Below are 19,685 nucleotides of genomic sequence, written 5' to 3' on the forward strand. Positions count from 1 at the left end.
CTGTCTGGACCTAGGTGAAAGAGAACTGAAGTCTTGCCCTGCACTGGTGTGGGAGAGACAGCAGGCACAGCATCAGGAGCACCAGCAGCTCCTTTCAGAGCCTTCAGCCTAAAGACAGTGGAGGGATCAAGTCATTATGAAGAAGGATTGCAGGGATCTCTTTGCTGGCACTGAGGCAGGAGTCTCTTGCTTTGCCTGCGCTTGGATGGGGATTGCAGACCTGGGCAGTGGTCCTGGAGTGAGGAGGAGTACTGGCATGGTAAAGCTTGTGGCTGTTGTGGAGAGGAATCCTCCTCACTACACCAAAGCAGAAAAGAATGCTTGTCATCTCTCACAGACCAGAGCAAAAGCCAGGAGACGAGTAAACACTTCTCCTTTCATCATACCACCATGGAAGAAATGAAAATTTCTAGGCACCTAGAAGTATCTCTGAAAACAGGTGCACAAAACTCCTGAAACTTGGGACAGTACATCTCCACACTAGAAGCAGAGTCCTACCTTCACAAAGAGTTAAAAGTAAAGTAACTGGCTGGGAAAATAAGCAAACAGCATAAAACAACTCAAACTATGGAATGTTTCTTTAGTGACAAAGAAGATCAAAACATAAACCAGAAGAAGACAACAAAGTCAGTGTTCTTACATCATTTTTGGGTCTCTTTCAGGAGGCAACCAGTGGATTCTTTAAATAACTATTTCACCCTCTGATTCTAGGATATCAGGGCAGTTTTCCTGGATAATTTCTTGAAAGATGCTGTCCAGGTTCTTTTTTTTTTTTTATCCTAACTTTCAATTAGGTAGACCAATAATTCTTAAATTATCTCTCCTGGATCTATTTTTCAGATCAGTTGTTTTTCCAGTGAGGTATTTTACACTTTCTTCTATTTTTTTGATTCTTTTGATTTTGACTGATTCTTGATGTCTCCTACAGTCTTTAGCTTCTATTTGACCAATTGTAATTTTCAAAAAACTATTTTCTTCAGCTAGTGTTTGTAACTTCTTTTCCATTCAGTCAATTCTACTTTTTAGAGAGTTCTTCAGTAAATTTTTATGCCTCTTTTTCCATTTGGTCAATTTTACTCTTTAAGGAGTTGTTTTCTCCAGTCCATTTTTTTTCCACATTTGACCAATTTTTGTCCTTCTTTTTCTAAACTGTTGACTCTCTCTTGCATACCTTTCATTTCTTTTCCAAATTTTTCTTCTACTTCTCTTATTTGACTTTTAAAATCCTTCTTGAGCTCTTTCAAGAAGGCTTTTTGGGCTTGAGACCAAGTTATATTCCCCTTTGAGGTTTCAGTTGTAGGAATATTAACAATGTTGTCCTTTTCCCTTCCCCATAGAAAATGTCCACAGTCAATGTTGATTTTTGCTTTTTGCTCATGTTCTTTGCCTATTTCCTGGCTTTTAACATTGAACTCTCCTGTTGGAGCACAGGAGGCACTGTCTTAAGCTTCTTGTGCTGGGGACCAGGGGCATGATTCCTTGGCTTTGTGTGCTGGGACCTCAGATACTGGAAGTTGGAGCTGCAGGGGTCTGGCAGCTTACTCAGTGCTCAGTTGAGATGCTAATAGTGGTATGTCTGGTATGTTGGAACCCAAGTGGGGTTTTTCTGCATTTCTCTAGGGCTACACTGAAGCACATGGAGGTCTGGCCACTAGAGGGCACCTGTCCACCCTAGGCTGTGCTGAAACACAGGGTGGTTCTCCAAGGTGGAGTCTACCAGTTCCCTTGGCTGTGCTTAAGACACATGGCGGGGTCCTGGTGTTGGTGTTTGCCTTTTCCACCAGACTGGATCTCAGGATCTCCTGCTGGTTTGATGAAGTGGGACTTGTTGCTGGCTTGCAGGGATGTTTCCTCTTTTGGAATGCACTCCCCTTTTATCCAAGTGAGATTGCTGATCCTCCAAATTTCCTGGGCTAATAAGACTCTCCACCTGTATTTTCATTGGCTTCAGTGTTCCAGGATTTTTCCTGGGGCACTATTTCTGTTTGTTCAGAGGTCAATGTGAGAGAGTGACTGTAATTTACTACTTACTCTACCATCTTGGCTCCTGGAAAACTAAAATAATCTTTTCAAACAAAATAAGATGTTTATACAAGACATCTGCTTCAATTGCCAACAAGCAGTTGAAGATGCCAAATGCTAAGAGGTCAAGAAAGAGACCAGGGCTAAATATGTAGTTTTGGTACTCATCTGTTTAGAGAGGATAATTAATCTCTCTGGAGACCTCATGAGAGTGAGAATCTCTTTGCAGTGAGAACTGATGAGATCAAGGGAGATAATATAGTGAGTGAAAAGAAGAGGGTCAAAGACAGATTCTTGGAGTCAGACATAGTGGACATAACATGAAGATCCATTTCTGTTCTATCAGTTTGTTGTTTGTTTGTTTCCCCCTCCCCGCCAAGAAGACTGCAACAATTAACTCTTTTATCTCACATAGTCCTCATTGATGATTTCCTGGAATTAGCTCTGGTAAACTAGGCTTTGATAAACCCCATTGGGATTCCAATGGAGATATGTGACTTAATAGATTGTTGTTTGGGTTTTGATGGTTCAGAATGAGTATAAATAGCAATTGTTTAAAGACCTTAGCGTAAAAAGGCCAGGGTCTCCTACTACATCAGGATCATTGCCCAGTTTGGGTGGAGATGAATTGAGGGGAGATGGGATTTCTTTGTTCAGATTGCTAGAAAGGGCAAAGTTTCATAATCAAGCCACATACTCAGCAGGAGCAGCTGAAGACTTTTAGCCCTCCTCCCCATTTAAATGTCTACCAGTCAGAGTTCATTTGTCCTTTCAGGGGTATTCCCTTTCAAAAAAATGTAAAGCATTCAGTATCTCCTTTAGCGGTCTTTGGTTAATGAGAAAAATCAACAATTTATTAATTATTAACTAGCCTAGTGAATGAACTTATTATTACTTGGATACTTACCTTGGTTTTCTAATTCACTTCAGAAGTATAGGACTATGGGAATTGTTAGGGACATGAGTAAGAATAAGATTTAGCAATGTCTTTTACCAAGTTAAATGGGAAAAGAGATGCTTTTCACTAAATTAGCAGAAAAATCAGATGCTGTGAAAATCAGAGTAAAGCCGGGAAAGAGGGAAGAATATCTTGGACATAGTGACTCCTCTCACTGCATACCTATGAGAGGATGCATGATTAGCTCTTCATAACTCCTAAAGAAAAGTCAGGTTTTCTGTTTGTCTGAGTAAAAAGAATAAGTGACACACAAAATAAAATGCATAAGGCATTCACTTGTCCATTTAATTTTTCCCTTTTCTTTGCAATTTATATAGGAGAGATTTCACAAATCTCCCATAGTTCCTTGTCTGTTTACTGGTGGTATTGGGCTTCGAAGGCATTTTCCATCTAAACCTGGGTAAACGAGATGCTTTTCTTGCCCATTTGTGGTAATCTGTGTCAAACAAGTTTATCCACTCCCTTGATGGGAACTGTAAAATGGATGATTTAGCACGCTTGGCTCCTGACTGGGAGAGTGGAAGGAGACATGAATGGCATGAGGGACTGAAGTTACTAGAACTGGAGTAGTCAATGTTAGAAGTGGAGCCTGCCTTTGCCTGGGGAATTTGAAGAACAAATTTCACTCCCATCTCCTCTGAAGAACCAGGCACAGGCATTGATATGGCCAGTAATTGTGCTCAAGAAGAATATTTCAGTGCATGAGCATGGAAACAACCATTTGGGATCCAAGAAGCACAAGCTAAACAGACCTTATAACTACGTGATAGGTGTTCAGCAAATTGATGAGTCCTACTCCTCATTCTCCTCAGAAGAATCTGCTTATGGATGTCATTTTTAATCTTCTCCTGGGGAATAGAAGAGATGATGCAATTAACAATTTTAACAGGAACAACTCCACCCACAATAATGTGAGGTTTGATATATTTTAAGTACCATGTGACTTCAGTATTCTGCACAGTCTGGATCTGATGTTGGAGTCCAGATTGAATCTCACTGTGGGGGTCAGTACTCAGTTCAACCTGAGTCCAAGGATCATAGAAGTTTGATAGAGTTCTGGTACTGAGCCCAGGACTTGGTAGAGGTATAACCCAGTGTTTAGTACCCTGTGAAGACTTCAGTTGGTATTCTGAGGTTGTAATGCAGCTGCCCTGGGTGCTCCTGGGATCTCCTTTAGCCTGTGACTGATATTCTAAGGCTGTGATACAACTACTCTGTGTATTGTTAGGATCTCCCATAACCTCAGCCTGCTGACCAGGGCTCTCTGGGGTTGTAACCTGATGGCTAAAGTCAAATTGAGTTGTATCTGACTGTGTTGTTTCCTGGTTGTTCCAGACTTTTGGAGTTATGGCTTTTATGCTGAGTCGTGCAAACAGTGTTTCCCAGTGGCTTATGAATGACTGAAGTGTGCTCTGGACTTTAGTGTCTAGTGTGTCCTTGGCATGGTGGTCAGAGTCAGAGAGAGTTGTGGTCTGATGGATAGGGCCAGGCAGAAGTGGAACCTCGTGGTTAAGATCAGGTGGAGATGGGGTCTCGTGGTGCAAATCCACTGAATTTATAGTCAGGTTATCCAGGACTACTGGAGAAATTGCCTTTAGATCAGTGTTCAATGCAGCTTTTTTTAGGTGGTTAGGAACTGATGGTTCATTTCCATCATCAGAGGTTAATGTTGTCTCAGTCCAATGGTCTTCATGCCGTGGAATTAAAGAGAAATGGTTGAGGTTCAGTGGAATATTAATGTGATTACTTAGGACCAATGGAGGTAGGTTCTGTTGGTCCAGACATAATGGAGACTCAAGATGGTGATCTGGGACTGGTGGAATTGTGGTGGAGATTTGCTCAAGGACTGGTCTAGTTTGTTCTTTGTAGTTACAGTCCAAGAAAGGCTCTTTATTTTGGCTAGGGTCTGATGGAATCTCAGCCTTTTTGCTGGAAACTGATCGACTTGTGTCCCAGCAATTATCCTGTTTTAAGACTTCCACTCTTTGGGGAGTACTTGATGCATTTATATCCTTATGATTTAGGCTGCATGGAACCTCAGCGCAGTGGCTGAAACATGGTGGAGGTATAGCTTGGGAATTAGAGTGTGATGATGGTTTAGATATATAATGATCAGGGCCTTTTGGTGCCCTAGACAGATTGTCAGGACTTGAAAGAGGCACAAAGGGGGCCCCATCCAAGTGGTCTAAATATGTTGAGCAATTGCCACCTGTACCCCTTTCTGAGTGTCTATGCCTTACTGATGGTATAGTTTGGGGAGTAGTCCGGTGCTTGGTGACTGATGATGGTTTATCAACAGCTCTGCCCTGCAGATATAGTGAAGGGGACCATATAAAATAACGTGGAGAGTATGCTGAGCCCAGTGCAGTCCTGGCCCTGGAATGGTGATTGTTATGTAATGACCGTGCAGCCCCTGCCCTGGAGTGATGATCAGGGTATCCTGATAAAGACAAGACCTTGCTGTGGAGATCAGGATGGGATAACTTTGGAGTCGAAGTCTTTACCAAAAGATTCAGGGCTGAGGTTTTCTTAGCTGTGACCTTGGAAGCTTGATTAAGACACGGTAATGGTAACATTGTGGCCCTTTTTCGGCTAAAGACTTCTGACAGAGTTCCTGGGTGACTAGGCTGATAGGTCGGTTTCACCACAGTCTTACTCTGAGGACTAGGAAGTTGTAGTGATACAGCTGTGTTTCGAGTCGGGGAACAGGAGTGAGTTGGAAGTTCAACCGTACATCCATCAGTTAATGCTGCTGTTGTGGACCTCGGGTTAAGGTGTGGTAGCTCCTCAGTGTGATGGTTAGAGGGCTGTGGCATCTTAGGAAGGCGGTCATGCCTGGAAGGAGTCTCAGTCCAGCGCTTGGAATCAAGTAGAGCTTTAAGCAACTCATTACGATTTAGTGGAGGCACTACCCATTTCTCTTTGCATGGTAAAGTCACAGCAGTTGCACTGGCCTTGTACTCAGGACAAAGTAAGGGTAAAACTGTAGCCTTAGATTGATATTTATAGCCTGAAGATGGCTTTGTCATACTATGATGGTCAAGAAATGGTAATGGTGAAGTCATAGCCTGCTTGCAGGGGTAAGACAGTGGTGTAGGTGTGGTCCCTTGCCCAGGAAGTTTAGTTCTTGATTGATTCTTCATGTGGGGTACCTGCTCAGCCTGGTGGCTGTGGTCTCTTACACATAATGATGCAACCCAATGAGGGGCACATGGTAATAGCATGGACTTGTCCTGGTGACAGGGACATTTTAGAGGGACCTGGAACAGCTTGGCTGATAAAGAAGAAATTGTGTAAGTGAGAGTGAAGGAAGCCTATAGCAGGTATGGAAAGGGGGCTGTGGAGTAGGCAGCTATGGAAGGGACGGCAAGAACTGAATAAAAGTAGATGCTATATTTGTGTAGCAATCTACAGTTTTACAAAAATTTCCAAAAATGCCATTACCTCATTTGATCCATACAACATTCCTAATGTATCCAGAGGCCACACTATATTCAATATACAGAAAAATTGAGGCATAGTGGAGTTAAACGGTACCAAGAAAGAAAACCAACAGAAATGTTAAATGAAATAACAAATACTAAAACCCAGATCCTTCTGACTTCAAAAGCATAGTGCCCTTTTAAAACCACCAGGCTAGGTCTGACTACCAGCTACAAATGGTCAGGATCAGACTGATCGGCATCCCACCTCCCTACACAAAAATGAGTATATGGGGGTGATATGAAGGGTTAGAAGTGGGGAAGCTTATTTCATGAATTTCAGAGTGACCTCTGAAAAAAGACTGATTAATGATGTGATAGAGGCTATTGGGGAGAGCTAAAAGTGAAAGTTCTCACCTTTTGAAAGTACCCTGGGTTTTCTTCCCATATTTATCCTAAAGGGTTTGAGAAAATAATGTTGTTAGAGAATAACTGTTTAAGTTGCCCATTGAAGATGATGAGTCCGTTTCCTTGGAAAATTTACTCCTACTGGGAGGAAGAGGATTTGGGTTCTAAAGCCTATCTCTGCCACTGCCTGGTGATCTCTAATCAGGGACTGGCAGAAGCCAGCTGCAAAAGACTGCCACGAGCCCTAACTGTTCAATTTTTAGTGTGAGCCTTTGCACTTCCGGAAATCTACAATCTCTACAAAATTAGGGCTTGGTTATTTTTTTGATTGTCTGAAGACTTAAATATTAATAAAGCAGATTCAATGTAAAAGTATGTGCCTGCAAACAATTTTCCCCTGGAGAGCCTAGGTTGTTAAGCATTTACCAGCACCCCCTGTTTTGATCTATAAAACACTGATGGAGCTCAGCTGAAATTCTATAAAAAGCTCAGGAAATGAAGTCATCACTAGACTGGAGTAGGCCTGTGGAGAAAATACAAAAAACTAGCATTTATATAGTCCTTTAAGGCTTTTAAGGGTCTAAACTCAAGACTGAAAATGGTCAAGGTCTCCCTGTGCACCCAGGGCCATCTCCAGTCCTCCTGATCTCTATTGCCACTTGACCCAGATGGCTTCAGAGAAGAAAGTGAGGCTGGTGATTTCGCACAGCCCTCCCTCCCTCAGATCCATTTAAGGCTTGTTTTATATCTATTACCTCATTTTAGCCTCAAAACACCCCTGCCTCCCACCCACCTCTCTCATTGTTCCTCTTCTGCAGAGTAGATCAAAATATAAATGAGGATCAAGGTAGGTACAAGAGGTCAAAAGACTTTCTCTACTTTTATAATTTTAAGAAGACTGGCTCGATCCTAATAGGAAGAGATCCCATGAGCCCATTCATTATACATTGGCTGTCACAACAGGGACAGTAGATTTATAGCATTGTATTTAGAACTGGGAAAGTCTCATTTTACAGCTAACAAAATTGAGATTCAGAGAGGGTTGGCCTTTGGCCAAGGTCATAGAGGAGGCACAAGGCACTTGTTCTTAAATTTGAAGTACCTAGAATATGAGCATTGCCACTCCCATGCCTTAATTGCACTGTTCTTCCTACTAGAGAGATATCTTGGGGCTTTACAAGCTAGAAATTATTTTTTTCCTTAAATTCAAATCACTCTGGTTCTCAACTGATTGACCAAGAAGTCCCAGGCCAAAACCCACATCGTCGTTGTTTGGGCCTTGATTGTCCCAAATAGCAATTATTTCTCTTTTGACCAGAAACCCTCAGGGTCTTCTGCTCCCAGAACTTGGCAGGTAAAAAAGACTGTTCTCTGCCTCATTTCTTATCTAACCTTGATCAATGAATAGCCCTTGCCTCAGTCAAAGTGAGACCTGTTAAAGACCTAAAGGCTAGGTCTCCCACTGCTTCCAGAGCCATCTCCAGTCCTCCTGATCTGTATTGCCTCTTGACCCAAATGGCTCCAGAGGAGAAAATGAGGCTGGTGACTTCTCACAGCCCTCCCTCATTCAGATCCAAGTTACTTGCACATCATGGCATCGCCTCCCTGACATCATGGTCCTCTTCAAGAATGAAGGCCAAACAGCCACAACAATCTTCCTAATATGCAGTTCACTCAGGTCTCCATCCTTTTCATTCTCACACTCTTAGCTCCAAGAGAATTCCTATCTTATTTATCTCTGGAGAATTTTGACATTGATCCCTTTCCCAACCTGGTTTTGAAGAGCCTTTATCTCACCAGTAAAATCTGGAAAAAGAGGAAATGTTATTTCAAAGGCTCCAAAAGACAGAAACCTGGACCTCCACTCTCACTTTGTGATCTTGGTGGCTACAAAGTATTCCCTGTTATCTAGTGATTGAAAAGGATAGTACTCTCTCCTGAAAGGACTGCATCCTAGTTTGAAGAGAAAACTAGATTTTTTTTCCTCAGACACCTGGAACAGACTGAGCCTCCAGACCCTGAATCAGTAACAAGAGACCTAAGGTTACCATGACATCATAAGAGCATCAACTGTCCATTGTCCAAGATTGTACCAGTCAGTCAATAAATATTATTTATTTTTATCATTGCATCTTTCTCCCAAAATTTATTAATTTATTTTCACTTTTCAACAATAACTTCCATAAGTTCCAAATTTCTCTCAACCCCTCTTCCCTTCCCAAGACAGCATGCAATCTTATATAAGTTCTACACATGAATTCCTATTAAACTTATTTTCACATTAGTCACGTTGCATAGAAAAATTAAAACACATGGGAGCAACCATGAGAAAAACAAAACATAACAAAGGAGAAAATAGTCTGCTTCATTTTGCATTCTGACTGCATTGTTCTTTCTCTGGATTTTGTATTGTGAGTCTTTTGGAAACATTTTAGGTCCTTGCATTGCTGTGAAGGGCTAATTCTATCAAAAACAGTCCTCACACACTGTGGCTGTTACTGTGTATGATGTTCTCCTGACTTGGTTAATTTCTCTCAGCATCAGTTCATAGAAGTCTTTCCAAGTTTCTTCTGAAGTCTGTCTGTTGGCCATTTCTTATAGCATAATAGCATTGTCTTACATTCATGTACCACAACTTGTCCAGCCGTTCTCCAATTGATAGGCATTCCCCTGATTTCCAATTCTTGGTCACCACAAAAAAAGAGCTGCTATAAATATTTTTGTATATGTGGTTCCATTTCTCATTTTTATGATCTCTTTGGGATACAAGCATAGAAATAGTATTACTAAGTCAAAGGGTATATACATTTTTATAGCCCTTTTGGTATAGTTGGTTCAGCTCACAGCTCCACTAGCAATGAATTAGTGTTTCAACTCTCCCACATCTTTTCCAACATTTACTATTTTCCTGTTTTGTCATGTTCGTCAACCATCAGGTTGTGATGTAGTACCCCAGAGTTGTTTTGATTTGTATCTCTAATCAATCATGATTTAGAATATTTTTTCATATGACTATAGATATCTTTCATTTCTTCCTCTGAAAGCTGTCTGTTCACATCCTTTGACTATTTATCAATTGGGGAAGGATTTGTATTCTTGTAAATTTGATTCAGTTCTCTATGTATTTTGGAAATGAGGCCTTTATCACAGAAAGTAGTTGGAAAGACTCTGTCCCAGTTTTCTTCTTCCCTCCTAATCTTGGTTGCATTGGCTTTGTGAAAAACTTGTCAATTTAATGGATTCAAAATTATTCACTTTGCATCTCATAATGGTCTTTAATCTCTTGTTTAGTCACAAATTCCTCTATTCTCCATAGATCTGACAAATAAACTATTCATTGCCCCCTAGTTTGTATATAGTATCAGATTTTGACTTTATTCTAGTATTGTTATGCATTGCTCTATGTCCAGTTTCCACCACACTATTTTCCAGTTTTGCAGGCAGTTTTTGTCAAACAGTGAGTTCTTATCTCAGAGGCTAGGCTCATTAGGTTTATCAAACAGTATCTTCTGTTTTTTATCTTCTGTTTCTTATCTTCTGTTTTTTATATTTTGGTCTTCCTTAACACCCAAATAAGATTCTATAATCTAATTCTTTTTCTGGTTTTTGCTCATTTCCCCACCCATTTACTTGACTTTTGAGGTCTTTGTTAAGGTAGTTCTCTGCTTCCAGTAGGGGTGGGGGCGCTGTCAGCCACTTGATACCCCCTCAATCCATGGGCTTACAGCTCCAGAAAAAGCAGTTGCCACTGCCCCTGCTGTTGCTATGGCTGCTACAGGCTTCTCCACCCCCTCCACCACCCTGGGGCTGGGATGGGAGCACTCTATCACACAGGTCCAACAGATTTTTACCACTGACCTACCAATTTGTCCTCAACATTTTGTTGTGGTTCTGAAGTCTGGAAACCACAACAGGTGCTAGTGATTCAGTCCCCCTGAGGTCTGTTCAAGTTCTGTATGTGCCAGCCTGTGTTCTTCTCCTAGAGTGGTGCAATAGACACTTCCCATCGACCTTCCAGGCTGTCTCGGGTTGCAGATTTGCTTCATTCTGTCATTCTGTGAGTTCTGCTGCTCCAGAATTTGAGTCATTTTTACAGATATTTGACTGAGTTTGTGGATAAGAGCTGTAGCAAGTCCCTGCTTTTACTTCATTATCTTGGCTCTGTGCCTCTGTTTGAGTGATTCTCAATGCCTCATAATTATTAGCTTCTACTTGTCCATTTCTAATTTATAATGAATTGCTTTCTTCAGTTAGCTTTTGTTCCTCCTTTTCCATTTGTCTTATTGTTCTTTTTAAGGAGTTATTTTCTCCAGTTATGTTTTGTACCTCCTTATGTATTTGGACAATTTTACTTTTTAAGGAACTGTTCTCTTTAGTGAATTCTTTTTTCATTTTCTCAGTTTTATTTTTAAAATCATGGGTCAGTTTTTCTTCTGCTTCTCTAATTCGATTTTTAAAATCCTTCTTGAGCTCTTCCAAGAATATGTTTTTGGCTTGAGACCAGTTCATAATGCCTTTTGAGATTTCAGATGTGGCTATAGTATCAGTCCTTTTCTATAGTGTCCTCTTCTAGATTCATATTTTGATCTTCTCTGTCCTTGTAATAAGATTCTATGGTCTTTACTTTTCTAATTTGCTTCTTGCTCATGGTGATTCCCTTTTTCTTGACTTTTAAAGTGGATTTCTATTTTGGGGGCACAGAGGTCTCTGTCCCATGTTTCTTGTACTAGGAACTAGGGGCCTGGTTACTGGCTTTGTGTGCTCTAGCCTCTGGTTCTTTCAGCTATAAGCTCTCTAATGCTGTAGCTTACCTGGTGCTGAGCTGGCTGGTGTGTGCCAAGGCTGAGATCAGGTGAAGTCCGAGTTTCCCCAGGGTTACAATGAAGCCTTGGTGTGAGGTGTCGAGGATGAATGGTCTAGCTGCTAGAAGTCTCTTTCTCCGCTAGGTTGCTCTAGAGCACAGGGAGGCTCAGCCTCTGTTGAAACCCCATCTGCACCAGTGTTTACCCAATTTCCCTGTGTTAAGGCATGCCTGAGGTCCTCCTGTTGGAGCTGACCAATTCCATCCCCCTGGGACTGAGGATTTCCTGCTGATCTCCTAAGGTGTGGCTTGCTGGGATACCAGAGCCCTACACTGGTCCCCTTCCCTCCCATCTCATTAGCCTCCCATGATAAAAGCCTGCTGTACCCCTTCTGTTAGCCCTATTCTTCCCAGATTTTTCCTGGGGCAACATTCTCCGGGCTTTTTAAGGTCAACAAGGGAGGGTGAGAGCACTTACAGTTTACTCTGCCATCTTTGCTCCTGGAGTTCAAGTAGGTGACTTTCACACATTCAGTTGGGGTTGATAGCCCCAGAAGCAACCTCTGTTACTGCTACAGGCCTGTGCTTCTCTCTCACCCAACTCTGCCTGACTCAGGTCCTGTGCTGAGAGATTTAGGAGTTACAGCTGGTGACTCAGACTGCTCTGGCCATTCCCACTCCACTATGACTGAGTCTGTGCTAGAGAAGCTGCACACTCTGTGGTTCCTCAACCCATTGTAACAGATTCTTCCTGTCAATCTTTCAGGCTGTCTTGGGCTGGAAATCTACCACATTCTGTCTCCTAATGGATTCTGCCACTCTAAAATTTTTCAGATTCAGATAGAGGTATCTGAAGGAATTTGTGGAAGACCTCAAGTGAGTCATTTCTTTCACACCACATCCTGGCCTGGCCCCCCTCAATAAATGTTATTTATTAAGTACCTATCATATGTCAGACACTGTGCTAAGAACTGGGGAAACAAATACCAAAACAGAAAGACAATCCTTTGCCTCAAGGAATTTACAATCTGAGGGAAGACAGTACACAAAAGGAAGCTAAAAAGGAGAAGGGAGAAGAGATACTCCTGAAGGCATGAGGGAGAAGTTCAAAGGAGCATAGCCAGTTAGGAAATGAAAAGATGACTGATGTAGGTGCCCCTCCTTAAATGGAAGGCCTGGGAGGAGTTCCATCATTCTGCCCTCCAGTCAGACGGAGAAAGAGCAATGATAACACTGAGTTCCAAGGCTGAGTTAATCTTGCAGGATGATGATATTCCTGAGAACATGAAGTACAAAATGAGTATAGCTGGGTGGAAAATGAAGAGATGGCAGACAGTGTAGGTGAACCCAGAAATGACCCTGTCTAAGAGACTCTGCTGGTACATATAACACAAGCTAGACTTTTTAGTTATGTCAAATGACGATTTATCTGTTACTTTATGAAACCCTTCAGCAGGAGAAAGAAGCACATACAGAGTTACAACAAGACAAGAGGGGGAAAGAAGGAATTAATTCATGAAATGTTTGGGAACTGGGAATTAATTGAGAGATAGATGGAAGGAAGGCATCAAAGAAAACAAGCCCAAGCTTACAAATATGATATTTGTAACTGAGTAAAGGATGGTGTAAAAGACAGAAATGGGAAAAGAAGGAGAAACATTAAGGTTTAGGAGAAAATATAAAAAGCTGTTTGTGACATATTAAATCTGAGGTACTGGTGGTTCATTCCAGTAGAAATAAGTTTGGGCAGTTTTAGATGTGGGTCTGGATCTCAGAAAACACTAGGAGGGCAATAAAGATTCTAGGTATTAGCGTAGAAGTGCAAAGCTGAAGCAGTAGAACAAGAGAAAGATAACTAGGAGAGAAAGAGTAAAGAAAGACTAAAAACTGTCTTTTAAGGAACACCTACATTAAAGGTTTAGAAAAAGGACAAAGAGGTCAAAGGTTTTTGAGAAATAGGAAAACCAATATAGTATGCTGTTTCTGAAATCAAAGGATGAAAGGACTATCTTCAAAGCACAGAGAGGTCAACCACGTTGAAAGATAGGGATATGAAGGAGAAAGAAGATTTTAAAAAAGATCCTCCCCAATCCTTTCCTTTTCTCTCCTCTTTCTTCCTTATTCTCAGTGAAGATGCCTGAGGGTATCTTTCATTCTCAATCATTTTTCTGTGAGGGTTTTCTCTCTCTGATCATATTTGGATTCCAAAATTTGAAAAGCTTGTTATTCCAATACAGGTTCAGAATATTTAAAGGTTCAAGAATGTCTCTGTGAGGGTTATTCAGAGGAGGAAGTTTGACAGACTTTTTGAGAAAACAATTTTTTATTCTTAATCTAGGACTTTTTGGTAAGAGAACATTTACATATGCAAAGTTAAACAGAAAAAGAAGATTGTATGTGAAACTCTCTTGATTACATACAACTTGTTTTTTATAGGTAATAAAATTATCATGTTACTTTCAAACTTTTGATACATTTGTGTGAAAAATTGATTTTAGTATGAGGTAAATATTTACTATAGGAATTTACAGTACAGTTGCAATACACATCACAGAGATGCTGTGAGAAAAGCACTTTGTAAACTTTAAAGCATACAGGAATGTAAATTATTATTTTCTACATAAACTCAGTGTTAAAAAATTAAACTCTCTGGAGATGAAAGTTTATCAAGGATCTTATGGTTCATTTGTTTTTTAATCTGGACTTGCCTGAAATTTCAGTGTGGGGAAATCTAGGTTTGGAAACTTCCTCCACCAGTGGAGATTAGAAAGTTTTAGCATTATATAGGGCACTGAGAGATTAACTGTCATGGTCACATAGCTACTATATCTGAGGCAAGACTTGAATTCAGGTTTTCCTGATTTCCAATATTGATAGTGTGTACTCTCTGTGAATCTATTTCCTCTTCTGTAAAATGGAGATAATAACACATACTATCTTCTAGATGAGGATCAGACGAGATGATGTGCAGCACTTGGCAACACTTTAAAGTTTCATATAAATGTCACATATTTATAGTGCCCTTCTGACACTCCTTGGTGAAACAGGAATGATAACTTAACTACAACACTGAACAGGGTGAAGTCAGTTCACTAAAGAAGAACAAAGTTGAATATGAGTTCTGAGGAAAGAGCTATTACTTCTAACAGTGAAGGAGGGGCTGGGGCATAAACCCAGGCAGGTTTTTGAAAGATATCATGTTTGACTGAAATTCTCGTAGGATTTGAAAAGGCAAAGACTCGGGGAAGAAGATATTTGAAAGACAGATGATGGGAGAGAGAACTTTATATCTAAAACAAATGTAATCCAATCCTCATAGTCTATTGGTATGAGACTCTCTTCTCAGTAGTGGTAATCCATGCCTCAAACCTGCATGAGAAGCAGGGAGAAGTTAGCAAGAGCAGGGGAGAGGATATATATCTTCGCTCTTACCGGTCTTTGTGGGCTCTTCTGGTTTTCAGCACCGAGAGAAGATGGCAATTTCATCTCAAGAGGTAATTTCAACCTTTCTTCAGGTAGCTCAAGGGAGAAAAAGGCTCTGGGAAGAAGCCAATATGAAAGGAACTGGCATTCTCCACCACGTCCCTGAAAAGATAAAAATTAAAATTGCCTCAAGTTCTATTATATTGATTTCTACTGTATTGATTCTACGATGAAATTAATTTTACGTTGTATTGATTTTTATAACTGAGTCTGCATCTGCCTAAAGCCACTTTTCTATGTCCTTGAATTGAGCTCAGGAATTTAGCTTTCCCTGTGAATTATTTTAAAATTATAATTTAAAGAAAAATAGTTATCTCTCATACAGGTAGCATCTGGGATATTTTCAGGATATTTGTTTGTTACCTTTAACCCTCACAAGTTAACTTTGTACCCTTCCCAAAAGATATATCATCTTTCCTTGACCCTCCTTGTCCAATTAGGGGATTTTTTTAATCTTTCCAAGATGAGAACCAATCTTGGAGTTTTGATTCCCCAGCAAAGATGACAAGATGCAGATGGGTTCATGAAACAATTAGCATCCTTTAATTGTCAAAGAGGAGTAGTTACTAGCCTCATGTAGGTGCTAGCCCACATTCCTTGATATAATCAATTACATTGTCTTCCCCATCTACCCAACTCTGTTCTTTGTTCTCCCTTACTTTCCAAAACTATATGAAGTCTAGGAATCCCTACCTTGAGGTCTTTGGTTATTGAGAAGTCATATATCCAATTTAACTAATAAATTGATCATGCTCAGGCCATCCTATCTCAGTTTAGCTTAATTTTCAAACACAATATTTAGTTTGCTAAATTAGATACTTCAGGGAATTTTCCCTTGGGTGAGATCTGAGACTGATTCTTGGTTAAGTTGAGTGCTCTTTTTCCCTATAAGTAGTAAAATCTGTGTTGTTTGATGTATGTTCTCATACACATACTTTCTGTTTTGCTACCAATTTGGATAAATAGGTTTCTTTGCTACTGGTTATGTGTGTTCATTGTGGAACTGTTATTTGGCGGGAAGGAATTCAAGCCTTGGATATAAAGGTTCAGGCTTCCTTTGCTCCATTAAGAAATAGCAACCAGGAGTTTAGCCTGAAACTAAAAATTACATTCTCTGGACTAATAATATTTAAGAAAGTAGAGAAATAGAATCATTGCCTCATAGTTCCTCTCTCTTAGAAAAAGTAGCAGGGCTAGCCTCTGGGCCCCCACCCACTGCCTCTTTTCCTGGCAGGAATCAAGGTCTCCCTGAGAGAAAAGTAGGAAGATGAAATGCTGAAGATGTATCTATTCCTGTGTCCCTTTGAAAACATACACAATACCCAAATTACATGCTATATAAACATTTGAATGAACTAAGTTTTCTTCAGAATGCAAAGTTTTCTTAAGCCTTCTTTTCATAGAAAAAGTTTGGGCTCCTATCAGGCTCTATAAGATCAAAGCTTCAAAGAAGACATCCCAGGTTATGGCTTGGCATCTCCTACTAGACTGCAGCAAAAGTTCATAGTATGATACATATACTCTTTAATAAGTATGATATTACTGTTATTGGACACCTTCCACTGCTCCCTATTTTAAACATGTCTTTCCCACAATTATTGCATGGAGACATACAACATCCTTACTGTCACTCACACAATCTCCATCAGTAGCCTGAGTCCACTTTCCTCTAAAAGGCCAATAACACCAGTTCAAGTTAATACTCGTGAACTCACAATTGTCAAGTTTCATCAGATCCACCTGGATAATATCTTTCACATCCATTTGCTTCCCTCTAATACCATTACCATCACTTTGTTTAGATACCTAATTGGTTTCCCTGCGTATTTTTTCTCTCATTACAGCTATCAAATTCTCTTCATAAACCAGAGGTCAGACCATGCCACTCTCCCTGCTCAGGAATTTTCAACTATCCTAATGGAGATCAAGGACTCATTATGGACTCATGGATTCATTAATTAGGTTGACACATCATCTAGTTATGTGGTATGTCTGGTTTGGTAGTTGTGCATTTGGAGTTAAAGAATTTGGATTCTAAACCCTCTACTACCTCTGTAAATCACTCTGGTTCTCACAATTAGATGATATCTGTTGTTTTTTCTAGTTCTAAATGTACGATCCTTTGAAACTAGTCCTATGATATCTGTTCTTGCAATCTCAAGACTTGTCCCCATATTCAGGGAATGAAATATCTTGGGGGATGTACCTTTTAGGTGTACCAGGACCTCTGCCTTTCTCTAAGGAGGAGGGTGTAAAATTTGTCTTTCAAATTTCCCAGAAAAATGCATATTTAATTCTGAGCATTCCATACCTTCATTATGACATATTTGGCCCCTTATGCCATTCACCAAATTTTTCAACTCATTTTCAACTCTATGTTCCATGTGTCTGCAAGGGTAAAGTGATTTGACTTGCTTTTTAGTAGTGATCGCTGACGCTGAGGGAGAAAAATATCTCAAAATTGAGAATTCAGGAGGAGACACAGCAACAAAAAAGAATGGGTTAAAGGAATAAGGGGCCTATTGCCTATTTTTCCTAATAAGATTTCAAAGGATTAAGTTGGAAAAATAGATACATTTTTTCCTTTGAGAACAATTCATCCTTGTACATCTTTAATATTTTAGACTGATTTTGTCTCCCACCTTTTATCTTCTGAAAAGTTTGGCAGCAGTTATAAAGCAATCATGAAGAAGAGTTGTGACCCTTCTAGGCATGAAAGGAGAACAGTCTCCATGTTATTTACACTTTGAAAAATGTAAAACGCTATACAAAAGCATGGCACTACTAATTAAATCAGATCCCTGGTATTCCTTACCCAGATCCCTATTCCACTCACCTTAATCTATATACATTGTATGTGTCATATTTCCTTCTCCTCACTTACACAATCTCTTCTTCAGCATCTTTGGTTCAGTTCCCCTCAAAGGTCTGTCACCAGACCAAGTCATCAGTGCTACTATTTTTTCTGCATTATATGGCACCATTGTAAGAACAAGATCATCAAAATACAGCTCTGGAGACAATCTCTGGAGGTCAGACTCATTTTCTTTTTTCACAAAGCCTTTGGAGAGACTGGAGATGAGTTGGAAAAACAGTCCAAGGAGTTATGAATATGACTGGCAGACTAGAGGCTCTAAAAGTCTGTACAGGCAACCACATCAGGTATCAGATCCTAACACTGGGTATGTCATGGATGCCTGCAAAAATAATAGAAGAGAAAGAGCACAAGGAGGTATTGGTGTCTACTATGGAAGAGACCATGATCTAAACATAAGTGGTACACCTTCTGGATGACAAACTAAAGAACATCATTAGAAGCAACAACAGAAGTGATTGAGCAAGCAAAGATCCAAAATGAGGACAGACTTATTGTGTGCCCAAATAATCAACTTATCACCAAAGGTCTGAATGAATGGATTGACAACTGGAAAGAAAATGGCTGGAAAACAAGTAAAAATAAAGATGTTGTCCACAAAGACCAATTCACTGAGCTGGATAATAAGACTCAGGACTTGAATGTTGAGTGGAAGTATGTATCTTCAAAGATTAGCCAGAGAAGCAACTAGAAAGTGAGAAGACTTAATACTTAATCAATACTTTGCACGTGGTGAAATTTAAAGTGTCACTCTCTTTCACCCTGCAGTATAATCTCCAAATCAATCTCTTTATCCTCTTCCCTTGTGTTATAACTGTCTTCCATGGCTACCTTTGTTTTTCTATGTGCTACTTTAATTTTTCTTCAATAATATAAGCAAAATACTATGTACAATACTATAAACAATTGTAAAAGTTATTCATATGTACTAATAATAAGAGAAAGGCAGATATACTCATCTCTGTCAGATCCAACTGAACTCTGACTTGCTCAGCTCTTGCCCCAAACTACTTAAAAGCCAATCCAGACTGCTTGACTGCTCACATGACTTGGGGTAGTGGGAGTCACCAACTTTTCCTTCAGGTAAAATGGACTGTGAAACAAACCTTGCCATCTGCCCTGACAGTGCTTTCTAAGGACTTCCTGGCTTTACCATTTTCCCTGCTTGTGTGCATCCTGAGTTATCTCCAGTCATCCTGATGATTATCTGATCACTAGATTCAGATGACTCTGGAGGAGAAGTGAAGCTGGTGACCTGCACAGCCCTCCCTCACTCAAAACAAAGTCAAGTGCAAGTCATGTCATCATTTCTCTGATGGCATGGTCTTCTTTGGCAACGAAGGACAAACACGATGCCCTACAGTATCTCAATATTATCTAACCTTCTGACAATCTAAAGATGCCTGTCTGGGCCATGGAATCTGTCCCTTTGGTGCATTCACATAACCTTTTAGGACTTAGAACTTTTAAAAGTCTTTTCATTTACCCAGCAACTGAACTCTAATAATATGTTGTCTTCTCGCCCCACCCCCCCTTCCAAAGTGTGAACCTGACCATAGATTGTCTTTCTGTCATTTGTCATCCATCCCCAATACTGAGCATAGCACTTGGAACTTAGGAGGAATAGAAATTCAATAAATGTTTTTTCATTAAAAAAAAAACCCACAGAGCTCTATAAGCTCGTGAGAAGCACCAGGGAAGACCCTTTTTCCCAAG

The 19,685-nt window shown here is 40.2% G+C and overlaps 1 long non-coding RNA gene across 1 annotated transcript; it reads right to left on the minus strand.

The window, feature by feature from the left end:
* Positions 1-399: 399 nt before the first annotated feature.
* LOC140512526 (uncharacterized) lies at positions 400-18,380 on the minus strand. Its single transcript, XR_011969789.1, has 4 exons — positions 17,931-18,380; positions 15,044-15,196; positions 12,090-12,235; positions 400-3,828 (listed from the first exon to the last, which is right to left on the minus strand). It is a non-coding gene; the product is annotated as an uncharacterized lncRNA (long non-coding RNA).
* Positions 18,381-19,685: the final 1,305 nt, after the last annotated feature.

The sequence above is a fragment of the Notamacropus eugenii genome, chromosome 6 (assembly GCF_028372415.1).
Source record: "Notamacropus eugenii isolate mMacEug1 chromosome 6, mMacEug1.pri_v2, whole genome shotgun sequence".
In the NCBI taxonomy this organism is placed as follows: Eukaryota; Metazoa; Chordata; class Mammalia; order Diprotodontia; family Macropodidae; genus Notamacropus; species Notamacropus eugenii.